The sequence below is a fragment of the Lagenorhynchus albirostris genome, chromosome 9 (assembly GCF_949774975.1).
Source record: "Lagenorhynchus albirostris chromosome 9, mLagAlb1.1, whole genome shotgun sequence".
NCBI lineage: Eukaryota > Metazoa > Chordata > Mammalia > Artiodactyla > Delphinidae > Lagenorhynchus > Lagenorhynchus albirostris.
Window position 1 is genome coordinate 74989357 of NC_083103.1, and position 8826 is coordinate 74998182.

Consider the following 8826-nt stretch of genomic DNA (forward strand, 5'->3'; position numbering starts at 1 on the left):
CAGAATCTATTATATGGGTAGCTTCATCCACTAAAATATAATTCAAAAAATTTCAGCAAGAGAACTGCTGATGTGCATTTATATATTTAATTCTAGAATTAATTTTAAAATAAGGGCAAGGATATGAGTGGATGAACAGTATGAAAATTTTATATGCTCTGGCAAAGCAGAGAGTATTCAACTATAAAATGAAAGCAGAAGGGAGGGAGAAAAGTAAAAATAGAATGAGATAATTAAATGTTGTGTATCTAATAGATGTGAGTTAAAGGACACTACCTAAAAATGAAAATCAAATAGTAAAGTGCTAAATAAGGGGGGAAAAAAGCAGGGGTGGGAATTTAGGGATTATGAGGTATAAATACAAAGATAAAAAATGGAAGATAGATCCTAAATTTCCTAACCGCCAAAAGAAATTTTAAGAAACAAAGAAGGCACAATAAATTGAGAAACACAGTAAATAAAATACTGAACACACAGTAATTATACTAAAAATGGCAGTTAAACCCAAACAGATCAGTCATATCAATAAATGGGAATAGGTTTAACTCATCTTTTAAAATAAAAAGATTTTTAAATTGGCTTATAAAGAAAATCCAAATCTATACTGTATACAAGAAACACATTTAAAGCACAGTCATTACAAAAAATAAATGAATGGCAAAAATGTATCTGGCAAATGGAAACAATAGGAAAGATATCTTAATATGAACAAAGTAGAATGCAGGGCAAAATGCATTAAAGGAGACAAAAAATGCTATTTTATATTGCTAATAGCTACAGTTCATAAGTTATGTAAAAACATAGTGAGTATCTATGCACAAATAGAACAACCACACACATAGAATAGAAACTTCAGGTGACACAAGGAGATATAAATAGAAAAACAATAACAATAATGTTGTCTACTTTCCTGTTGAATTGTCTGTCTTTTCTTACTGATTTGAAAGTCTTTGTTTTATATATAAATAGTATATAACTCTTTTGTCAGTGTCATGCATTACAAATATCACTCATAGGACTAGTCATATGTATATTTGACTATATGACTTGTATTTTCACTGTGATGTCTTTTGATGACAAAATTTCCTAATTTTATTGTAGCCCATTTTATTTTTTTTTTTATTTTTAGTGTTTTTGTATCATGTTTTAGAAATCTTTCCTTACCATATTTCAAGAAGATATTTTTCTGTGATATATTTTGGAAATTTTGTTGTTTTAAAAACCTTTCACTTTTTGTTCTACTTTCCACCTTACATTATGTATGATGTGAAATAGGAGTCAAGTTATAATTTTTTCTCATATGGGTATGGAACTAATTTACTATTTCTTAAAAAGACTGTACCACCACTCTGTATTACATATTTTTAATATATATATCAGGGGCACATACATGTGAAAAATTCATGTATGGTTTCTTTATTTTATTCCATTGGTTTATTTGTGTATCGTTGTGTCAGTATCACACTGCCTTAGTTACTGTAACTTTATAGTAAGTTGTGGTACCAGGTAGCCCACTCTCAAGCTATGTTCTTTTCTAAGGTTACCTTGGCTAATATGAGCAATTTGCATTTCCATATAAATTTTAGAAGTTTGTCAATGCTTACCAAAGACATGAGATGAGATTTTGATTGGTAGAACATTGAGTCAATACATCAATTTGGAAAACAATTGACAGTTTTATATTTTTTAATTTTTTATTGAGATATAGTTGTCTTACAATGTTGTGTTAGTTTCTTTGCTGTACAATGGAGTTCCCTATGCTACACAGTGGATTCTCATTATTATCTATTTTATACATATTAGTGTATATATGTCAATCCCAATCTCCCAATTCATCCCACCACACTTTCTCCCTCTTAGTGTCCATATATTTGTTCTGTATGTCTGTGTCTCTATTTCTGCCTTGCAAACTGGTTCATCTGTACCATTTTTCTAGATTCCACATATATGCATGCATATACGATATTTGTTTTTCTCTTTCTGACTTACTTCACTCTATATGACAGTCTCTGGGTCCATCCACATCTCTAATAATGACCCAATTTCATTCCTTTTAATATTCCATTGTATATATATATATACCATATCTTCTTTATCCATTCTGTCTACAGGCACTTAGGTTGTTTCCATGTCCTGGCTATTGTAAATAGTTCATCAGCAAACATTGGGGTGCATATGTCTTTTTTTTTTAATTTTATCTATTTTTTTATACAGCAGGTTCTTATTAGTCATTCATTTTATAGGCATCAGTGTATACATGTCAATCCCAATCTCCCATTTCATCACAGCCCCACCCCCACCCCCCACTGCTTTCCCCCCTTGGTGTCCATACGTTTGTTCTCTACATCTGTATCTCACCTTCTGCTCTGCAAACCAGTTCATCTGTACCATTTTTCTAGATTCCACATATATGTATTAATATATGATATTTGTTTTTCTCTTTCTGACTTACTTCACTCTGTATAACAGTCTCTAGGTCCATCCACGTCTCTAATAATAACCCAATTTCATTCCTTTTTGTGGCTGAGTAATATTCCATTGTATATATGTACCATATCTTCTTCAGCCATTCTTCTGTCTATGGGCACTTAGGTTGTTTCCATGTCCTAGTTATTGTAAATAGTGCATCAGCGAACATTGGGGTGCATGTGTCTTTTTGAAGTATGATTTTCTCTGGGTATATCCCCAGTAATGGTATTGCTGGGTCATATGGTAATTCTATTTTTAGTTTTTTAAGGAACCTCCATAGTGTTCTCCATAGTGGCTGCATCAATATACATTCCCACTAACACTGAAAGAGGGTTTCCTTTTCTCAACACACACCCCAGCCTTTAACAATTGACAGTTTTAAAATTGTGTTATCTCCTTTCCTGTTTTTGCTTTATATATTGAGAATAAATTATCAAACACTAATTTAGAGTTATTTCATGTTTTAATTTAATGATCATTTCATGAAAGTTCCCTATTTATTTCTGAGAATGTCTACCATTTGAAATCTACTTTCTGATTTTAGTCACTTTGTTTAGTGTTGATATGGTGTACATTTCATTTCATTCTTCGATCATTTAATTCTTTTATTTTCAAGCTATCTTTATTATTATAGTTAGGTGTCTGTCTTGTAAGCTGTATATAGTTGCATTTTGTTTTGTTTTTCCAAGATGACAATCTTTGTTTTATAATTTTTTATTCAATTTAAGTCCTAAAATATTTAGATATAAATTAACTATTTTACTGATTTACTATTTGTCCCTCCTGCTGTATATTTTGTTTCTTTCTGTTTGTTTAAATACTTTTGAAGTATTTTTTATTATTCCATAGTTTTTCCACTTCATAGTTTATTATGCATTGTTTTACTATTCTTTTTTTTTTTTTTTTTGTGGTACACGGACCTTTCACTGTTGTGGCCTCTCCCGTTGTGGAGCACAGGCTCTCGACGCACAGGCTCAGCGGCCATGGCTCACGGGGCCAGCCACTCCGTGACATGTGGGATCTTCCCAGACCGGAGCATGAACTCGTGTCCCCTGCATCGGCAGGTGGACTCTCAACCACTGCGCCACCAGGGAAGCCCTGTTTTACTATTCTTTTAGAGATAATCTAGAGCTTAAAACATGTCCTTGACTTGTTAAAGCTCAATAAATATTAGTACTGTTACCCCATCACAAGCAATGTGAAAACTTTAGAACATTTTCTCTTCATTTACTTCACTTTGTGTGTCTGTGTATAGCATTGTTTCCATATATTTCATTCTGTATATATCTTTTAATCTAATTATATTGTTGTTATTGTTTTATACAGTCATTATTTACATAGATTTGCCCATCTATTTATACATAGCTTTTTATTTCTCCCTGCACCTCTGATTTCTTTTATGATATTTTTCATTCTGTCTGAGGAAATTTCTTTAGTATTTCTTTTATAGACCTGCTGGGATGAATTATCTTAGTTTCTGTTTGCCTAAAATATCTTTATCTTGGTTGATTTTTGAAATGTATATATGTGTGTGAGTGTATATATATATATATATATATATATATCAATACATATAATGTTTTTCTTGGGAGAGGATTTCTCTGAGTTTATTATTGTTTCCTTTGTTTTCTGTCTTGGTGCTTTGGTGTATGTCTTCACCTAGCTCTTCTAAGTCAATAACAAACTAACATAGTCTCCTTTTAAAACAACTACAGAATTTTTCAGTTAGAAAATCATGTTTTTCTAACCCCAAAATCCTTTGGAAATTCTGTTTTTAAAATATTAGTCAAGCTACCTTTTAGCTCTCATTGCACTCACTGGAATATATAATATAAGTAATTTCCTTCTTCCCAACTTAGAAGGGCTGTTACTGTTTTGTTGGTTTGATGGGGCTCTGATGTATGTTCTTGGGAACTCCAGGTGTCAGCAGACACACTGGTGAAGGGAACATGGAGCCTCTATTCCTATGGCCAGTAATGGAGAGCGTGAGGGCTGCTGCTTTTCTACCTAAAATTCTTATACCCTCCCAGAAAACTGGAGGGCTCAACTCATTGGTTCAGACCCTTCTTGGTAGCCTGGGACAAATATTAACCCTCATCTCAACCAGCAAACTCTTTCCAGTATCTTGACTCCACAGCTCGGATAGTGGCCTGCCTCACTCAACCCAGAGGTGAGTAATCCTCACACCAAGTATTTCTGCCCAGGTTCCCACAGAACTCAAGCAAGACCTCAGAAACCATTTTACTGAGGAGAAGTAAAGAGAGTGGTATTTTTTAGTCTATATGAAGAGCTCTGTTAAGGTCATCAACTTCCTAAACATCTCCACAGTTATTTACATAAGAAGAGCTTGAAGGTTAATGTACTTACATCTGCAATTCAAATTCTGCACTTTATTTTTGCACATTGTTATAACTGACCTTCCCAGATGGGGAATTGCACCCAAGAACTCCTCAACTCATAGATACTAATTATTATAATAACAAGGTCAATAAGATACCATTCAGTGTATTGGAACTATAATTTACTAGATGACTGACAGTACACTATTCTTTGTAAAAACAATAAAAACAAAGTTTTGAAGTAATTTTCTAGCTAGTTAGGTTGTTACCTATCCAAATTGGTGTTCATAGCTCTCAATTTATGGTACATCTTAAAGGTCAAGATCAGAATGCACACGTTGAATTTTCAAAATATTCCCTTAAACATACTTTACGGTCTGTAGTTCATTCTAATTGCTCAAGTTACATAGTAGTTACTTCACAGTATTCTTCCTTGGGCTTTATGAAAGTTAATACTACATTTAGGTAGCTCAGTGATAATTGATAACACCAGAGACACAGATTATAGGGAACATAAGATTCTGCTGCCTTTATGTACATGTACATTTCTCATAAAATAGATTTAGTTACGTGCAAAAGTCTTCATAATATGTCTTGATGTAACATATTGTATTTCAACAAAAGCAAAAGAAAAATCAGGTGTTGGTCTGTCCTGTGACACAGTTATACTCCTATTTATACTCCTAGTATTATTTGTATAAATCCTTATGCCTGTGTTTAAAATTCAGAAGTATATCTTTGGTCAGCAGCATTCTGAAATATAGCTTTGAATAATCCTCTGGCTACTTGGGTTATTTTCAGGATTTCCAGGATCTATAAGATAAATTTAAAGTGATATCTTGATTGGTTATTAAACTGCTTATTTGTTTTATAAATCAGCAGTGGATTCAGGCTGTAATATATTCACCATGATTATTCTTTTCTTACTTGAAAAATCTCTAATTTATATGGATATGTAAAATGGAACAGAAAAGCTGTAATGTATAATAAATCAAAATAACAGAAAAATCTACTAGAAATTTATTTTGAAAAAAATTCTTAGAGCATTTGAAATCAAGTTAAGAATAAAAATGTATTTGAAAATGAATTATTTACAAAGTCTTGTAACAGGTGTGATAGGGATAAATAACATAATGTAATCTACTTTCAAGTAGTTTAATATGAACTAAGGGGTCAGTCAGGAAAATTACTATATGTAATAGGTAGAAAGACATAAATTGTAAATAGATATGTAGTTAATAAATTGTCCTCAATTAGTTTGGGAAACATGAGTTTATTTTTTTTTGGTAAACTCAAAAAACACATTAGTACACTAAAGGCTCTTATACTAAGGAAAAATCTGTTACTTATTTAACATTGAATTTCCTTGATCATTGAACCCTAATCACACCTTATTCTTTTCCAAAACACCTACTAATGTCCTTTGGAAAACCCTTTTGTGGAACAGTTAATTGGGTACTTATTATATCTAGCAGAAGTAATGAAATGTAATGAATCCTGATTGAGGGAACTATGAAAATATCACAGAGTCAGTGGTCTGGGGCATGAAAGAACTAGAAGGATATTTCAAAGGTGAACCTATAAATAGGAGCTGCACATAAAAATATGGAGAAAATAAATGTTTCAAGCTTTAATAATCACATAAGCAAGCACTTAAAGCAACATTTCCGAAATAAGGGATAAATATGTACTTCCAGCTATTTTTGAAAAGTAATATAGTTATCAGATGAAAAAATTATTGACATGTGTATGTGTTTGTGTGTACACAGCACTGAAAACATACATAAGAATAGACTATTTTCACATGAAAGAGGAAATAACAGCCTCTAAATAATGTTGCTTCATGGAAAATAGCTCAATTATTTCAATTTTAATAAAATTATGATAAGCAAAACATTACAAGGATAAATCAGATCATTCATTTATGTATGCAACACATTTGTTTAGTTTAGATACATCAGGTAAATTCTGAGGGTTAGAGATACCTAAGTGAGCCAAAATAAAAAATTCCTCCCTGCATGGAGTTGAGACTATAGTTTATCTTTTAATCAGATAATTATAGAAATAAATTTAAAATTACAGTACATGGTTTAAATGTACAACCTCTGATAATTGTGTTTAAAAGGAAGAGATGTTTGAGTTGAGGTTGAAGATGAGCAGGAGTTGACAAGGTGAAGGTTATGTTATGAAGCATGTCAGCAGAGGGCACAAAGACCTAGTGGAGGGGGAAACATGGTGCCTTCAAGGACAGAGCAAAGACCAGTGGGGCTGGGACAACAGAGTGGTGTGGCAAACATGGAATCTCTGTGCGCATAATGCCCAATTAGTAGTTGACAAGAAAATGATTTCATTTCTTAAATATAAATACCAATATGTTAACAGGATTTTGATAGACTAGATTGTTCCTTTGATTTACACAACTATGACACCAATGTTTTTTGGAATGAATAATATTTGACCACATGAAAGTTCAGTTTAGCTGAACAAATATTTCTTGAGTCAGGTCCTAAAGGTAAGAAAATGAATATGATACAACCCCTGTTGTTGAAGGAGACAGGCACATAAATATCTGTTGGTACCTAAGATCCCTCAAAGGCTTTCTGAGTGAGGTGAAGCCTGAGCTGACACATGATGAATAAACAGACAGGACTTAAATCTGGAATAAGAAGGGTGATCAAGATAGAGCTGCATAAGCAGATATGTGAGGCTTGAGAAAATAATGTTGCTGAGAACCTTAAGTAATTTAATGTTAACTAGAATATAAAATGTGAGAAGGGAAGAAAAGGGAGAGGAAGTCAGGAAAAACAAAAAGCAAAAAGAAAGTGTTATATTACAGTAAATCTCTACAAAAACCATTCTGAGGGATGTGGATTTTTTAGATCAGGGATTGAAAACTATGACCAGAGGCCTAATTTTGGCTTACTGCCATTGTTTGATAATAAAGTTTTATTAGAACACAAACAAACCCATTTGATTAGGGTTGTCTATGGCTGTTTTCATATTCCCAATGGCGGAGTTTGTAGTTCGCTAGAGACTATATGGCCCGCAAAGGCAAAAATTATTATCTAGATTTTTACAAAAGTTGGCTGACTTTCTATAAATAATGAGTCATATACAGTATTCAAGCAAGAACATTTCACCTTAGATTTTATTTTAACTGAAATATATATGTGTATATATATATGTGTGTGTGTGTGTGTGTGTGTGTGTGTTATGTGTATATATATGTATACCACTTTTTGAGTCTCTACTATGTGTTAGACCCCAGACTATATGATTTACACGTATTCATCAAATCTCAAAACTAATTTCCTAGGTAGACAGTAAAATCTCCCATTTTATTGATGTGAATATTGAGATTTAGGAAGATTAAGTAACTTGCTAAGGCCCAATAATTTTGACATTTTGGAATCGGAATTAAACTCGTTCTGTCTTGCTCAAAAACATATTGTTCCACAGTCTGGCAGCAGATCAGAAAAATGAAGTCAAGAATTACATGAAGTCTGGTGTGAGGAATTTGTTGTACAAATCTCACCAAGCCATTATCTGGGTAGGAATTAGGTGGAAGGATGACAAAGATAAATTCAATAGTTTAGTATGAAAAAAAAGCAGAACTTCTAGACTGAATTATTGATAGATTAGGTAGAGTGACTAAGGGAAAAGGAGGAGTAGGAAATAACTTCTGCTTTCTGGTTTGGGTACTTAGAAGGATGATGGATTCATTTATAGAGATGGGTAGTTCAGGACAGAAAGCAGATACATGGGTGAGGCAGGAATGATAAGTGATGTTTTGTACAGGGTATATATTTTCAAGTGCCTGAAATAGATCTAAGGGAAGGACATCAGGCTCTTGACTAAAAGGCTAAAACTGGGAAGAGACACAGGGCACATGCTAGACATGCATTTGATTTCAGCAATGAGTACATAAATAGCAGAAGTTTCCCTTTATATAATTTTATGAACTTTTATGAAATATATATTTTATATATTTTGTAAAAGTCCATTAGATTTAGAAAAG